This window comes from Condylostylus longicornis, unplaced genomic scaffold (genome assembly GCF_029603195.1).
Source record: "Condylostylus longicornis isolate FDR11 unplaced genomic scaffold, ASM2960319v2 ptg000001l, whole genome shotgun sequence".
NCBI lineage: Eukaryota > Metazoa > Arthropoda > Insecta > Diptera > Dolichopodidae > Condylostylus > Condylostylus longicornis.
Genome location: NW_026577970.1, coordinates 2174757 through 2193871, shown reverse-complemented (window position 1 = coordinate 2193871; position 19115 = coordinate 2174757).

Here is a 19115-nt window from a genome sequence, read left to right as displayed (position 1 = left end):
TCTTAATGAAAAAATGTGTAAAGATGCAAATGTAAGTTAACCATTACCACTTCAATTGGCGATTAGAGGGCAGACTCATCAAATTGAGTTAATTTTTGTTTTTTCTAACATAGGGATAATTGAGCAAAAGTGAATTAAGGAGTATTACAAAACAATTGGCAAACTTTCAGAACACGAATAAATCACTCATTTTTTTTCAACAAATTTTTCATTCTAAATTTTTAACATAAGATTGCATACATATTTAGCAAATTCACTCTAGCTTTACGCTAAATGTAAATGAAAGAAAAAGAAATTTTTAAAAGGACATTTTGAAAAAATATTAAAATAAATGTTATACATGTATGTAAATATTACTATTAAGTGAGGCCCATTAACTCTTGTAAATACATAATATATACATACATATGTATAAGTATTTAAAATATACGCCATACACATAAAAGAAATTATTTTTAAAGAGAATTTTGCAAAATGACCAAACAATTCTTGGAAAGATTTCAGGAACAAGAAATTTATGAATAAATTATTGGTTTTGAAAAAGGATTAAATTTCTTCTTACGTCTAAAAATATAAAATATATGTATATGTATCTAATTGTAAAATATTAAAATAAAATTGAAATTATTTTTAAGAAAGTTCAAATTTGAAATTGATGAAATTTTTTATTTCTTCATGCAATTTTAAAGCAAATCTTAAAATCGATTTTGTTTAATTAAAATCGAATTGATAAAATTATTCAAATGGTGTTCATTCTTTAAATACAACGTAAAATATGTATATATTTATGTAAGCATTTATTTTAAAGGATACCATTTTACTCTTAGAGTTTTTTTTAAAGAATTCATTCAAAAAATAACATTTATTCATTATTATTCTTGAAAGTGTGATATTTTGGTAAAAGACCAGTTTTGGTAATATATTATTGATAGCTCCAGTTAAATATTTAACACAAATACAAATACATACATACAGATTTAAATTTGACCTATAATCCTATATAATTTGTTTATTTTAATTCAAAAATATTTAAATGTGCAATTTTGATCTGCACTTTCTCTTCTTTCAATATGTATCAAACGGTCAAAACATCATTAATTATTTTCTTAAAATTAGAAATTTCTTTTTAATATACATATATAAATATCTAAATACGAAAATATAATGTATAACTATATAGTATATGTAAATCTTAAAATATCCTTCATAAATTTTAGTAAAACGAAATATATTCATTATTTTCACACTGTCCGTTCATTCATATATTTTTTCAAATTTAAAAATTGCAAATGTTTAAAATAACCCTTTACTTTTTTAAACTCGAAGTCATAATAAAGCAGTATTTTCGCAATTAATTGCGTTAAGACAACTTAATTTTAAATTTCTCAACTTGAATCTATTTTGATAAATTACTGATTATTGCACATAAAATGTTGTATGTATACATTTGAGTGTGTATTATATTGAAGTCCTATTTTCAATTTTTGGACTAATTTATAATGGAATTCAAAAGAAGTTTATATGTTTCAGATATTTCAAGCTAACACACATTCATCACCTCCTTCAAATATTTGGTTAATAGTTGGGTAATGGATATGAAACTACTAGTATCAACTATTTGAAGCATACATTTTTCGAAAAGTTGTTTTTTACATATGAAAACACTCCATCTCATCTATGTATTTTTTTTAATATTGTTTTCAAATGGGATATTATCATTCAAGCAAATTTCACTACACAGAATTAAATCAATGTACAAAATTTCAATATATATATTTAGATTACAATTATTGAACATTGTAATATCAGAAAAATTATGATGTGATATATTTTAAAACATATGCACGATAGTCTTAAAATCTCTTAATTTAAAAATTTTGAATTTAGATGTAATGCGCAGCTGAGTTAATATGCTTTAACAGTAACGGAACACAATTATATATTTTCTATAAGTTTGATAAACCATTGAAACTTTTTTTATTTTTTGCATTGCTACACTGTAAAAAAATGATGCAAAATTGCTAAAAAACATAGTAATTCTTACTACAATTAATGCTGTATATACATTATTTTTTTACAGTGTACACACATATTTACAGTTTTCTTACACATAGATGCAAAAAAAATACATGTCAATTTATAAGCATTTGTCAGAAAGGAAATGTGCTTCTTCTATTAACTACATTAGCTGAACTAACTAATTCTATTTTATACAATATTCAATAATATATGTATGAATTTACATAAAGAAAACATATGGAGTTAATTAAAGGAATATTTAATTCTTTGTATTCTCGCACAACTCTTATTTATATACATACTTACATATATGTATACTTCAATAGCTCTTTATTCAAAAACTATTCTTTCTTTTTGTCAAAATTATAAATGGTGACGCCTAATTATATGATATTATCTGGCTTTTAGAACAAAATATCCTTTATACAAATTATACAAATAATTTAAATAAGGTTGTTGATTAATTGATTTTAAAATTTCATTGATAATTAATCAAAATTGACATGAAATTTTAGAAAGGTTATTCATAATGTCCGAAAAATTCGAAGAAACTTAAATTTAAGTAATCTAATACATATTGCATACTTCAATTAGGAGATCAAATATAAATTTATCACAACAATCGTAAATTCATAAAGGGTATACCTACCAGCCGGGTATACATATAAATTTTGTATGGAAATAACGATGTTTGGTAATAGTTGTAAAATAATATAAGAAATATATTATATGTATATAAAAATATATAAGATAATAACAGAACTTGTGAAATATTGTTTCTTGTACAGAAATTTCATAATTTGTTGGCGAAATATAGGCCTGCTGCTTTCTTTTGGGTCCGAAATCGCGTCGCATCGATTGTCGATCCAGATCAAAAAAATATTAAGAAAGTTGCGGAAGAAAGTAACAAAACTTTTCGATTTATGAATTTTTCATTGTGTTATTAATGTAGTTTTGTATTATATTACCATATAGGAAGGTATTTTAGAGTTTTTAAATTGTTTTGTGCATGTTCAAACAACCGTGACTCACGTGACCTCTCATGTTTGATGGGTCACTTTAATTTATAAATATTATTTACACGCAATGTAATTTACTGAACTTTGATTTGATTATCTTAAAATATTCTCAAAAACTACAAAAATATTTCCTGACAATTTAAAAAAAAAAAAAAGAAACTTTGAAAGGAAAATTATCCACAAATTTCGTGTAGAATGTATTGTACACCCGGGTATGTTGGTTATTGAGAAAATGTTCATTCTCTGGTTATAGAAGGATCAAGGTAAAATAGCAATAAAAACTTTCTGTTGATTTTATAAATATTATTAAAAAGATAATGGACTTGAACTAATAATACTTCTATATATATATGAATATAATATGATAATATTATAATAGAAGAGTTTTACTAAAAAACCAAAAATGTATCATATATTGACTATTGAAATTGAAGTCTATATTTCCTTTCTTTCCCTATTTCGTATACATGCCTTAATATCAACCATAAAATAATTAAATTCTTGCTTATATTTGCTTTGAAACACAAGAAGCAGCAATGATTATATTTTAGTATGTGCAAAATAAAATCAATACATAATTCAAATTAATTTTTCTGAACAGCTTTATTAATTATAAAGACGTTCAAGGAAAACAGTTTTTTCTTTGTTCAGATTTGAAAAAACTTGCGGCAGATAGAATAAAATTTGATTTTTTGTAAAAATATCAGCTAATTCTTTCATTAATAAAAAATTTCAGATTATTCAATTACTACTATGAAGCTTTGAAGTACTCGTATTTATAAATCTAATATGTACTTTAGTTGAATATTTCAACTCATCCAGTTCAACCATGTCATAACCGAACCAAAAACATTTTGATGTTAAAAGTTTGAAAAATTATTATATTTAAATTTATTTTATTTGAATTTTAACAATTGATTATATTCAACAAATTGATTTGCGTAAATTTCTATATGTGTGCGGATGTATGTATGTACTCAAATAACAATTCAAATGATCTTCTTTTTCTCTATTGATGTACTCTATTTCTGCCAATGAAATTTTGATATTATTTAAATGAAAAAGACTCTTTCTAACCTACATTTACCTAATATTGTTTTCTGTTAAGTAAAACATAACTTTCTATATGTTATTCCTTTTTACTATTCCATTGGTCCACAAAGACTCAATTTGCTTAACAAAACATTTTGCTTTTCTATAAAGGATCTTTCTTCATTTTTAAAATAATCCAATTTTATTTTCGTTTTTATTATTTTATAGTTATTCGTGTTTTGTTATTGCTTTTAACAAAAAATAAAACCAAAAACATTAAACTCCTCCCTTTGATCTTTTGTTAAGTAAGAATAAATGGAGTTTATTTAAAAAAAAATCAATAATAAAAATGGCTTTCAGTGCATTACGCAATTGCAATATGTTTATGCAATTTTGGAGCTATTTGTTAGGATTTATACTGAAATTTTATAAATTTGAATAAGATTATAAATTTGTTATTTTAGTACCATATAAAACGTTAAGAGATTTTCAAATTAAAATTAATATTAAATTAATAAAACTTAAACTAGGACAGAATTTTTTTAAGATTTATAGTAAATTTGTCTAGTTTAGAGTTACAAAAGTCTTTTAAAAAATTGTTGTTTTGTTGAAAAAATATCATAGTACGAGTTTGGATTAATATTTGTATCTCAAAACCAGTTAATCAAATATTTCAACTTTTGTTGAAACTTATATCAGAAAGAATTTGATATTTCAAACTTTTTCTGATTATGTCCTATCACGGTCCTGGCTTCTTTTGTGCAATAGTGTTCTTTATTATAACTTAACATTCATTTTTTTAATTTTATAATTGCATTGGATTTATAATATGTGTATATGTACAGTTATTAAATTTGATAATCGAAATAATGATATCAATTTTGGATACACGGTGAGAACTTAGATTTATGGTTATATATTCCACTATAAGAATTCTGTTCCACTTATAAAATGAAGCGATATTGAAAAAGTTTAAATTTCTATATATAATATCGTTTTTTGAAAAATGAGTTGCATTCTAACTTAACACATTTTTACCTCAACATTTTTAACATTCTTCTGTTGAACAAACTAAATTTTAAGAATGTCAATGTAGGGAATTTTTCTCTGTTAGTTACCTGATGTTATGGGCAATTTTTTTTTACCTTAAATTTCTTTTTGCATATATTTCTTGAGAAAGATTAGTAATGCTATTCATTTATTATTATTACACAAATAAGTATGTATACATACATTTTTAGAAAATATATATTGACATAAATTATTGTATATTCATTGTAAATGTATATACGAGTATATTGCAAATACTCATGTACTTATAGCTTTTATGGGTTAATCCTTTAAATGGTTAAGACTTCATATACTCTTGTACAGCTTTATTTTAAGAAAAAATATTGTTTAATATTCTTTTATTACTTTATTATTATTTACAGAAGTTGCAAAATTGAACTGAATACAATGGCAAAAACTAACATTAATTTTAAAGTTAATTTTTTTACAATATTTAAATGGAGGTATATTTTTTCAAAAGGTACATTTCAAAAGGTACATTCATATTTTCATTCCTATAATAAATATTATGTATTTATGTATGTATGTATGTATGTATATTATACATAAGCAAGAAGTGGTTTTAAAATAAATTATGGAAATTATTTTCCATACCTATAGGGCACAAGAATACTGTTCCTAAATGAGAAAATTCTAAGTAATTATAAAGGTTTATCTTATACAGGTAAATTTAAAAAAATTTGCATAAGTTTTGAAATAATGGCACTGGTATAAGATGAAGTGTTATGTATGACAGTTTTTTATTCAATGTTCGATTATGTGCTTTTTTACAAAATAGCAACATGCGAATAAATATAGTACAATATTAATCACCAAATTAAGAATTCTTGAATCTATCAAATCAAGAATCAAATACCTTCAAGACTAAACTTGAAGAATTGAACAATTGATTTTTTTCCAATTTGCAAAATTTGGGAAATTGAAAGTTTAAACTTTGTTCATCAATTTTATTGACATAAATTGATTGACGTAAAAAAAATTAAAATAAAATATTCATGTTGAATGTTCTTAAGTTCTAAAATTTAAAAAAAATATTCAATAGGTTTCCATTCAATTTCATCAGGTCAATTATCGTCACATGCAAAAAAAATGACAAAGAAAAGGCAAAAGTAAAACAAAATCTATATGACTTCTCCTGAAAAATTAAGCACAACAAAATAAAGCTTTGCTTATAAGACACTCTTTTTGTTTTACAAAAATTGTGTATTGCTTATAATTTGCATTTTGGATCAAAATTTTGAACTTTTGACAGAGGTTCATAATATTATTGTCAAATGATTTTTGACAGAACTATTTTTTAAAATTTTACTCTAATAATTTACACTTAACTAAATAAGCATTCATTTTAATTGAAAATCTATTTTAGAGAAGAGCTGAAAGAAATGCAAACACAAAAAATTTATTTGCACTATGAAAGCGTTATTAGAAAACATTTATAGATTCATTAGATCATTAGAAAACATAATTTTTGCATCTCCAAAACGTAAATTTACAATTTCGACCATATGACATTGTCAAAAATTTGTAGTTTGCAACTTGGATCATGTGACATTGTTAGTTTTATAGGTAAAATGGAGGTCATAGTAAAAATTCGCAACATTATGTATTACAGTTTAAAAATTTATTCAACGTCAATAAGATTGATAATGATGCCAAAAATAATTCATCTTAAAATCGTATGATGCCTGTTCTGGCTATATAAAATATAAAAAGTGCACAAATATTTTACCTTGTTATAGCGTCGATTTTTCGAATTTAAAACATGTATACGTATGCATATATGATTAAAATTGATGAGGTCGTTTGTTTCACACTTTTTCTTCTTCTATCTACAACTTTTAATAATTGCAGTAATAATGTATCGCCACCCAATTCAGCTATTAAAAATCTTAAGCTGAAAATGTGAAATTCCTAACTTGTATTCAATTACTTTTGTTATATAAAATTAATTTGCGTCTTTAATTTTAAGACCTTGACCTTTCTTTATTTTATCTTTTCCTTTAACATAAATGTACGAAAGTATGTACATACATGTACTTTGCTTAAATCACAATAAATTTATTACTTAATTTCTTATATTTTATACAAATTATTACATTTGTATACATATACTTATATTAATTTATATATATATATATACAAGGTGTCTTTCATCCATGATGAGAAAACGACTATTTTCGCTTATCGTTCTTTATCATGTGCGGTACCTATGGACCTCTTAAAAATCTTTTTTTGTCAAATGATTGATGAAATCAAAACTGACTTACAGGGCTGCATTAATGAAAGACGCCATATGATATTCTCCGTGCTATTAAGTTTTGCAAATGTATGAACATTTGTGTAACAGAACCGAGACACCATTTTAAATGGTTGTCGTACATTTTTTTAAGTCATTGAAAAAAAAACATTTGTTATAAGAAAACATTTGTAGTGATTTTTTTCTCAACAACTCTTTGCCATCCATTCTAAAACTAGAAATAGTTCCAATGTCGCATTGAGAAAAAGTAGACCCCACAAAAGTTTTTCTACTCATAAAGGGTCTAAACAATGACATAATATCATTGCACTTATATAGAGACACCATGTTTAAATATAAAATGTAATTATAATTATATACCCGCTTATATACATGTATGTATATTGTAGACATGGTAAATTAAATTGTAATCATTTATTTTATATTGTTATATTGTATATTTGGAATAGTTTATTGCAAGATTAAAAATTTTTAACCTGTTTCAACTAATATTAAATTTAACTTATTTGTAATACATGCATATATATGTATACTTACTAATAATATGTCTAAATAAATCAAGTATTATTGTATCAGTTGATAATTACCAAATATTTTAAAAACAAGAAATAATATATTTTATACATATGTTCATACGTACAAATATATTAGTAAATACGTACAAATATATTAGAGAATAAGAATAAAAATATGTGTACTATAGCCGAATAAAATGTATAATATGCGCAACATACACACATAAATAAATGATATCTACAGAACATTAAAATTGCTAATAACTACTTAGCTACCAGTGTACATATGTATGTACATATGTTTTATCTCATTTATTGCGCCATAATTAAATTTCAATTTTGTAATAAATGAAATTTTTAAACGGAAAGTTTTTATTATTATTCAGAATATATTTGAGTTTATTTTAGTGCTATTTATAAATTTAAAAATTTATAGTGTAAAACGCTGAACAGATGACATAAGTTATGGTTTTAAGCTAAAATACCTTTTCCTTATGTTTTTTTTTTCAGAATGGCTTTATATTGTTTATTAAATGTATGAAAAACTTAAATCGGTTTTTAAACCACTTGAAATATATTTTTCAATTTCATTTACATGAAACGCACGATTTCATGTTAATGAAATAGAAATAATTGCAGTTTATTTTTTCCGATAATTCAAAATTAAGTTATTTAAATTTTCCTTTTGAATGAGTCTATATCCAAGATTAACTGTCCACTATAAACTTCATGTGCCTAAGTGAGAAAAAATCAAAGAACAAGTAACTGAGAAGAATAATTCGAGATTGTTGTGATATTTTTATAAATTAAATTGAGTGTTGACTATTAATTGGTTATTATTATACTCAAATATAAAGCATCTACATACATATATAAGTGTTACAGAATTAGTTGAAATTAAAAATTTAATTTTAAATAAACTACTGATTTTGAAAAATAACCTAAATTTAATATAATTTCACATTCATAAATTTATTTTACATTTTATAATACTTTAATGTACCCGACAAATAATTCCCTTATCATTCACTACATTTATTTTTTTCGGATTATTAAATTACTTTACTTTGTTAAGAAGCTGTTCAATTGTTTTGAACAATTACTTTAAGATCAGATGCCAGTTATGTATGTATACATTATATACTTAATATGTATATTATAAAATATGTATATTTTATTATATAAATTCGAAAAGAGCTAACTAGCTCGTACAGATTGTGTAAAATGGCAAACAATAAATAATTCAATAAAAGAATTTCTATATATACAGTAGATGACAATAAAAATTATAGAATATAGTAACAATAACAAAAGCCAAATACAAAAATATTAAATTCATTTAGTAATTAAATAAGATCAGACTCATTGTTTTTTTTTTTGAATTTGTACTCATTTAAATTTTTTATATCGAGTGACAACGCATTGTACTCTTTTATACCATTGCAAAATATTGATTCCAGGCCTTGTAAATTGTGGTTCGTTGGATATCTTATTTGTTGTGCACCTCGGGGGCAATAATGATGTACATCACTATTGGTGGCTATGTCTATGTCTGTTTCTATCCCGTTTGTTCTTATTTTGTGAATATGTTGATAAGTTCATGCTTTTTGTGAATAAGGTATGTTAGGGTTCGCATGGGTAATACAAATAAATTCTTAATAGCTTTCTTTTGGAGTCTCTGGAGAATCCTAACATTTTTGTTGAGGGTATTAGCCCAAACTCCAATACCGTACGAAATTACGTTGTGAAGCAGACTATAATAAACTCACTTTTTGATGTTGGTTGGAAGTCTTGCTCCTAATTTTTTAAGAAATCCTACTATTCTTTGAATTTTCGGTAGTATTTCATTGAGTCCAACTTAAATCTTCGTCTAAAACTACCTCCAGGTATTTATATGTATCTAAATTTAAAACAAAATTGAGTTCAACAATTTTTCTTATTTATGAGACAGCAAAATTAAAAATTCTTAAAATCAATAATTGTAAGGTAAGTAAAGTGAAAATTTCACAAAATACCTAATTACTTACCTATTTAGGTGTATATTCATTTATTTATGATGTAAAAAATTTTAATGAATTTATACTTTTTCTATTTAATTGAAATTTCTCACCCTTAGGGCATGCGCACATACATAGGTAGCAAAATATTTCGAAAAAATTAAAAATATTTTAATGTTCAAACATTTTTAAAAAATTTCTTTCCTAATTATATTTTAAATAAAATTGTGTATTGTACCAGAACTCATATTGCATTATAAACTAGTTGTCTTTTCTATCATTTTTAATTCATAAAAAGCAAAATAACTCTCTGTTACTAATTTAAAAAGATATTATCAAATTCGATTGAAAAGGTTGTAATTTAATGACACTCATTAGCTGGTTTTGAAAAACATTAATTTTTTGAATTTAACAGATTTAAAAGTTCATTAAGAAATCATTAAGGAATTGAAAAATTTTGAAAATTGCTTAATATTGAGTAATATAATATTAGTTTAGAAATTTCAATAGTTTTAATGTTATATTTTATAATTTTTATGGCATTACAAATGAATTTATGATGAGTTCAGTTTAATGTGCATTTGTATAGTATGTAGAAGATTTATTTTGATAAATTTGCTAAGAATACTTTTTGTACTTATTTATACTCTTGTGTTGCACATTTAATTTCATATCACATATACAGTGGGATATAGAAATTTTAATATTTTAATTTACCATTATACATTGTACAAAACTATTGTTCAAGAAAAGTAAAATTTATAAGTTTCCTTTTACTTGTTAGTTGTTTCATCCAAAATTAAATTTTTGTAAAATATACTCAATATGATAATAAAATATATATATATATTTGGATTCTATTAAAATTTCTATATAACTTTGCATGCATTCATGGAAATTGCAGATTAAACAGCATAATTCGACAAACAAAATGGTGGTTTGTTTAGTCATATCTTAATTTTATTAAAAAGAAATTGATATGATCAGCACATAGACGACCACAAGTTATATTGTCTAATTTTGCAAATTATGTTGCACAAGATTATATGAAAATGTCTTTTAATACTCCTTACAAAAATGAAGGAGGCTAGTAAGCTTTTAATTAACATAGCTATAGATAAATGTGGATTTGATTCTTTAAGTAGGTTCACTTAATGTCATTTGCATTTCCTGAAAAATTTGGCAGTTAATTTCGGTAACAACCAGAATTCAAATATTAAATTTCAACCAATTCTGTTAATTAATTTCTTAGATAAGGTAAAAAATATAAAATCAACCTCTATAAGTTCGGTTTCTGAGCTAAAAGAATTATAATTTATTCATCTGGAATTTATATATAAAATTTGAAGAAAATTGGATTCATTCTCTTTATATGCACGAAAATGTAAATCAGGCCTGTCCGTAAAAAAGTTGTTGACACTTGATTTCTTCTATAATTGAATTGGTTTCTCGTTTTGAATATTCTTAAAAAAGATCAATTTTAAAAGATAAATTTGATCTGCAAAAAGGTCCAGTTTCCGAGGCCTGACATATCCCAGATATTGACATATTCATGTCAATAATAAGCTAATATAAATTTAATTAATAATATAAATTTTCTTTAAAGTCGGTTCAGCCGAACTCGAGATACACGCGTGCATATACATAAATCGATAGACCGACATCTTTCCAAAAGCAGTTTATTTACGCTTCCCTGTCGTGGAGAAATGCGTTTCCATCAAAAACTGGACATGCAGAATTTGGTGCTATCACATAACCTCCCTTATTGTATGTTCATATACATATATTTTGAAATTTTTTTTTTTATTTTTCTTTCCACAACCACAAATTAAATTATTTTACCACACCCTATCTGCAATTCTACATAATTTCGACGAAGTTGTATGCAATTTTTACTACCCTTTTTTATAAAATATAATTTTAACCCTCTGCAATACAGAATCTTTTTTAAATTTATATAACAATTCATAGAGAGTGCTTCCCATAAGGTAACAAATAATTTCAGGGATGATTCTTTCATCAATTTCTAGCAAAAATCGTATGTGACTTAAATAAAATTGATTGTAAAACCGAAAACAAAGAGCAAGCAATTGCCTGCGAAAAACCAGCCCTCAATAGTTACTCTTTGTTCCATGGTTTTGAAGCTAAACGTGTTTATTTATATGCAGGAAAGATCTGGTCCCTTTTTTTTCAACAGGCTGTAGCTCGAAAACGAGTGTATCTGCGTCCCCCTCCTCACTCATGCAATTTTTTGCTGGAAACTCATTATAAAGAATCATGCTCGAAATTATTTGCCACCTTATGCGAAATACCCTGTATAATTTATCAAAGCGTCACAAAACACAATATTATATAAAAAGCAAAATATAAATATTAATCCTTAGCCATCATTTATGAAGGCAACAAAAAAAAAACAAAAAATTCAAAATGAATGGTTGGTTGAATTGAGGCAATAGAATCAAACTATGCGGGGGAGATTCAATAAATTTTCTGCACTTCTAATTTATTTTTTTTTATAAAAAAAAAATTCTTACTTCCTTGTATGATCCGAACAGCTCACACATTTTTTTGTTATTCTTTTTCTAATATAATAACAAAAATTTAATGCAAGTATTATAGAAGGAAGCGTAACCCTTCCGTATTCTCATGTTATTACATTACGAGTATTACATCTAGAATTGAACAAAATGCCCTTGAATAAGTGATGGCGGGATTATTATTATTTTTTTTTTACTTTTAAATTCATTTTATTTTACTGGTTAAAAATTTCTATACAAATTTAATGTTATACTCGTATGTATGCTGATTTGGATTTATACTCATAAAGTTTAGTACAAACGTATATAATATTGTATTAGTCAATTTTTGTTATTTAATGGTTATAGGGCGACATATTATAACGGTGCTTCTTTATAATATTTCAATAAAAGAGAAGGGTTATTTGACAATAAATTGCGATGGAAAAATTTCTTATTTACTTTTCACATCCATTTTAGGTAATAGTGAGGTAGGATTAAACATTTAGAATTATAATATAATTTAAAACAGTTATATTAAAGAAAACTGTAAAAATCAGTTCAAAATCAGTAAATTTAGAATTAAATATAACATCAATGCGTATGTTTTTGATACATTAATAAATGCCAAATTATAACTATCAATTTATACATACATATCTACATATAGGATGATTTCGTAATGAATGCTTTGACTTATTCTATAATTTAAAACAGTTTTATTAAAATTTTTGATTGAAATTAAACGTTAGAGGGATTTTAAGAAAATTTGATAGCGTTTAATTCCGGAAGTACATATAGGGGGGTACAAAATCAAATAATTAAGGACACTACGTTAATTCCCTCAATAACCTCTTTAAAAAACGTTTCGTCGAAGTCCAAATTCTCGAAGTAAATTTGAATAGTAGTATGGTATAGTTCTAAATTATTTTGTACTTTAAAATTTAAAAAAGAATAAATGTAAAGTAAAATATTTCTTTGAAACAAATTTGATTTCGTCAACATTTAATTTTACAGTGATAATTACAATTTCAACAACTCTCCACATAGTTTATAAGCTATGTTTATATTATCGGTTTAAATAAAATGATTTGTTATTTGTAATTTGTTACTCCATCCTTATAATTATGAACTTTATCCTTAAAATGATTAATTTTTATTATTAAAAGTAAAAAAATAATATTGAGCAAGAATAGAAAAATAAATAAAATATAAGTACATATAGGAAATGAATGTGACATGTATTATCTGGCACATCTACAATTAAGGAAGTAAAGAGTACAAGAAATGTAAAATTCAGATAATATTCGGACACTATGCAATTATATGATTTTCATTATGGCAGATGTTTTAGTAATTTTCAAGTTTGTTAATTCATGAAATTATCATATATATATTTTTATATACATACATATATGTTATGATTGATAGGGAGTTGAAATCTAAATTAAAATTGATTTTGTTCAAATCTACAAAAGTATATTGAAATAAATGTAAATCATTTGAAATTTAGAAATTGCAAATTATTCAAAAGTTTGTGAAAAGTATAATGGTTTCACAAACTATCAACAACCTCTATACGCAGTTTCAAAATTGCTAACTTTATAGGATGTTTAATTTAGTTAGCTTTTATTAAACTTAAATTTTATTTATTATAGTACAAAATATAAAATCAAAATTCACATTATATTTGACTGAACAGTTGAGATGATCCAAAAAAAACCTACTTCTAATCATTGCAAAAAATATTTTTTGCCCTTATATCTTTAATTCAAAATTCAATAATATTTTAATTTTTTTGAAATTTAAATTACTTATACTTTTATACATGTTATATTTCCTTTAATTTAAGATTTGGAAATAACTTCTGTTAGCTTAATTGTTTTTCAAGTTGGTAGTAACTTTTATGAAGGACGGATTCAATATTTAGTTAATTAAATTTTAAATAATTAATTTTCGATTCTCTTTAATATTCTCAAATCTTTAGCTTTTTCCATTGAAATCCTAATAATTCCGAAATTTATTTCAATTTTTGTCTTGAAACCATCGATAACTAATAATTAAGACAAGCAATAATTTTGACGAAAAATATTATATGCAAATATGTACATACATACACATGACATATAAATACATACATATGTATACATCTTTTCAAATGAATAACATTCACATTTCTATTTCCAACAGCTATTGTAGATCCTTGTAACTTGGTAACTTTATATAATTTGTTATTTCAGTTGCATTAAAATGGTCATCAGTTTAAAATTATATCTGTTTCTACCTTTTTATTTATTCATTTGTTTAACACTTCAATTTATTATTCTTTTTACTATTTTGCCGAAATAATTCGCTAACAGTAAAATTGTTAAGAAACTATTGAAAAATATTGAATAGAAAAAAAATCCTGACGCCAATAATCAAATATTGTTATAGTAAAAAAAAATTAACGAAAAAGTTAAAAACTACAGACAACAAACATTTCCTTTCTTACTTTCTTTTATCATAATAAAAAGAAAGAAAAAACTTATCCTGAGAAAACATTATCAAGCCTTTTCCTTTAGGGTTTTCTTAATTTTCTTTCATCTCTCAATAATTTTTTTTTTTTGAATTTCTCTGAATTATTATAAATATTCCAACATAATAAACATGTTTATATAATAAAATTTATATAATGTGGCCTAAAATCGGTTTTAAGAATTCTTTGACATAGTATGGTAATTTCAGAGTTATAAAATCTGGTAAAAGAAATCTAAAACATAATACAAAATATTGAAGGAATTTCTATGCCTCTATAATTACTTTAATATTATACAAATTCCTATAAACTTATAGTAATATAAGATAATCAAGAACTCCGATATTCAAATATAAAAGATATAATGTTTTTGATATGTCCTAATAAAAATGACGAAACAGCATATCCCAAATATACTTAAATGGAGGGGTCAGCCAACTCCTTAGCCACCTATAGAATCAACCTTATTTAGTATCTAGTCGGGCATGGCCCGAAGATTACTTACAAGAGCTTGGAAGAAAAAATTAAAGTCTGACATTTGACTCAGTTCCTATGATCATTATTATGACACCGCAAATTAAAATCGTTCAAGTCGTTCTAGAACACTAAATAATCGTTCTCAGAAAAAGTGGTTTTACTAAACTCTGTGCCATGTGCAAAATTATTCAGTTTAGAGTCCGTCATAGAACCTGATTAATCGTTTATTGATATAATGGAGTTCCAAACATATTGGAGTTCCAAACGCAACAAAGAAACCCTCAGACAGAAGACGAACGAAAAGAAACTTGATATTTCCTTCTACCGTGCCATACCATGCTTGAACTTTAAAAAAACAAAATGGCTGTTCAAATTTACCGTTACGCAAAACACGTTTTTTACCAAATTTTTATTTTTTTTTTTTTCTAGACAGAAAGGCTTGGAGTCTGAAATTTTAGCAGCATTTAGACACTAATAACTATCATTATTGTTCATTTCATTAGAAGTAAATTTTTTTCCACCTCCATCTCCCCTCAAGTTATCACCTTTCGAAATTTGTAAAATTCAAATTTTTGGCACCTTATATTTCTGAAACCGTAAGTTCTTCCGAATTTCTATAAATGCCGAAAGCTAACGCTAAATGTCATGCCATTAAAAAAATATAATTATTTTTCTTATTTCACGCAATTAACTCTTATATTTGAGCATTATTTAAACGTATCTTTAAATTTTTGTTTAGTTTATTGCAGTGTATTCAACATTGGTCATGCTAAAGGTATGCAATTTTTGAAATATATTCGTCTATGAATAACAGTAATTTTAACAATAGTTCTTAAAAGCAGTATTTTCCCTTGTTGAAGGGAAAAGTGCTAAATTACAAACGATTGGTTTGAAGAAGCTTTATTAGGACATTCTTTTGATATACGTTACACGTTGAAATTTCTTAATTTTAATGTGATATTACGACCGCATCGTTTTGGACTTAGCCAAAACATAAACACATTCAATTTTAGAGAACGCAAATCATTTCTCAAGATTATTCCAGTTAGAATTTCGTCTGAATCTGGAAAGAATAATAAAATGCAAATTATTTATTTCTTAATAAGACAACTTTCCACAATATTAGACTTCATTACCCGATATTTTTTTCTTTTCCTTCTTTACTCCTAGGAGGAGCATAGAGCTAGTGTATGATATTATGCCCTAGTTTCATAGCGTCGTAGAATTAGCTAGGTATGTGACTATTCTGCCGTAATATTACGATATTAATCGAAAGTCTTGTTGCTTGAAATTATTATATTTTTTATCAAATTTTAATTTTTAAATTTATTTATATCTGTTTTCGCCTACCTATTGTCATACAAATCTTTAAATATACACCTAATACATGTATATTTATTTTAGATACAGATATACATATTGGTTTATTAAAACCACAAATCCTTCATCAATTCTGTTAAAAAAATGCATTTCATTTATATCTAAATATAGTTGTTTTCGGATATATAAAAGAATCCAATTTTACAAAACTTTATAAAGATATAAACCATTTTCATAATATGCAGAATAGAAGAATAGAACCTTTAGATTTACAAATCTTTAAATCACTATCTTGAAATGTTGCACGCGCCACTAATACATACTATACATAAAGGGATTGAATTAAAACCGTATTGAAATGCGAAAATAAATTGTAGATGTTGGATAAAATGATATTGCAATTTTATTCATATGTACGTATATATACTATACATTTTGTATTTGTATCATATATGTAGGTATATGGGAATTAAATTTTGAGAACGAAAAAAGAAAACTAAAAACGGTATTTTATATTATTTACCGTATCAGCAGGTGATTTTATTAAAGAGTTCTTTTACAATATGTGTACCTACACAATGGCTATATTAATGTAGCTAAATAAGAAAAACAAAAACTCAAATTCCTGAACTAATATTAAAGGATATAAAATTATTTTCTATTATAAACTGAAAAATCCTTTTCAAATAATTGTTGAGAGTCAAAAAAAAAAAATAAATCGATGTATATATAATTATGAAAGTAACAGTGGCGAAATATTATTCTTTTTTTTTAAGAACCTATATGCATAGTTTGTTCTTCCGGGAGAGTTGAGATTTAAATAAATTTTAGATATTTTTGTTATTATAATATTTTAAAACCGTTATAGAATATTAACAAAATTATGAAAAGGATATACGCATATGTATATAGATAAATTTTATTTCAATGAAATTTATTGATTAAAATTATGTGAAAAAATATTTTTAAATCGTATAGAATACATCGGTATGCTATTTTGGTTTTTCTAATGCAAGTTTATATCTTTCTGTTGATTAAAGGATATTAATATAGTAATATCTTGTCCTGTTATAATAAATTTTATTTGTTCTTTTAATATTTATTTTAGTGAATTTTTTTTTCATTTTTAATAGATGAGCCGTTTCAAATTAGAGGTTCCGATATAGGATGACATTTTAAAAATTTTTTAAGTTTATTTATGTATGCCTTAATAAACTTATGTATATGAAATTTACCTACATTTTTGTAATAAAAATATTAAAAAGTAATTTTTTATATACATACATACATGTTTGACATGTGAATTTTTGGGTATTTCAGCTTTTTTGTCTTTTTATAGAAAACCATATTATATGAAATTGGTTTGTTAATAACGTTAATATTAAAAATAAAAATGAAATTACTTTCGTTAATAATTTTAAGATTTTAATTGTATTGAAAATATTTGAATATTTCTCATGATTAAAATATAATTATTGTATATAGTAATGATTAACTTGATATTTATACATCAGGAGAAATATATTTTAGCGCATATTGGCCAAAATATCTGACTATAGTTGTTCAGTTATAATAAATAAGAAGATTGAGGATTACAGCATTTAAAATTAATAAAAAGTGAAAATATAGACAATTGTTTGAGCCACAGTATGAAATTGTCAGGACAAAGAAATGTCAAAAAAAAAGTAGAAGTTTTTCTAAAATTAGTGTGTGCTTGTGAGTCACGATAGTGAATAAAATACGAAATAATGTACATATATATATATATAAAAATGTTATACTTAAATCTTTTACGTTTTCTGAAACAGAAGTTATGAGTAATAAGCTTTTCTTAAAATTCCAGTTTTTTTAAAAATCTGAAACCGAAAATGGATAAAAAAGAATTGTACCTATTTTCGATTCCCTTTAAATAATGGAACAGCAAAGCAGTAATGAACTACTCCTGCACAATACTTGAATGTACTTCTAAGTATAGTTGGGACTAGTTTGAAAATAGAGCGAAATGAAAACTGCGCTATATTAGAACTAATCGCTTTGATCATTCCAGATTATTCATTAGTATGCATTTCAATTTTCTTAAGTTTTATCCTTCTAAATCACTCTTTAATAATAATTAAGGCAAAAAAAAGGAGAGCGTCATATAACTTCCCAACGAATTTGTAAAATTGTTTTTTTGCTAATATATTTTTACGAAATAAGTTGACCCATATGCTAGAACTAATATAACTTTTGGAAGATAACTATTTCGGAAGACTAACTATTTTCGGAAGAGTTTTGTTAAAGATTTCATATTCATACATGTATGTGCAGTACACTGGACTTTAACTTCGATTTTGTATTTAACACTTTTCATAATTCTCATATAAAAAGATCG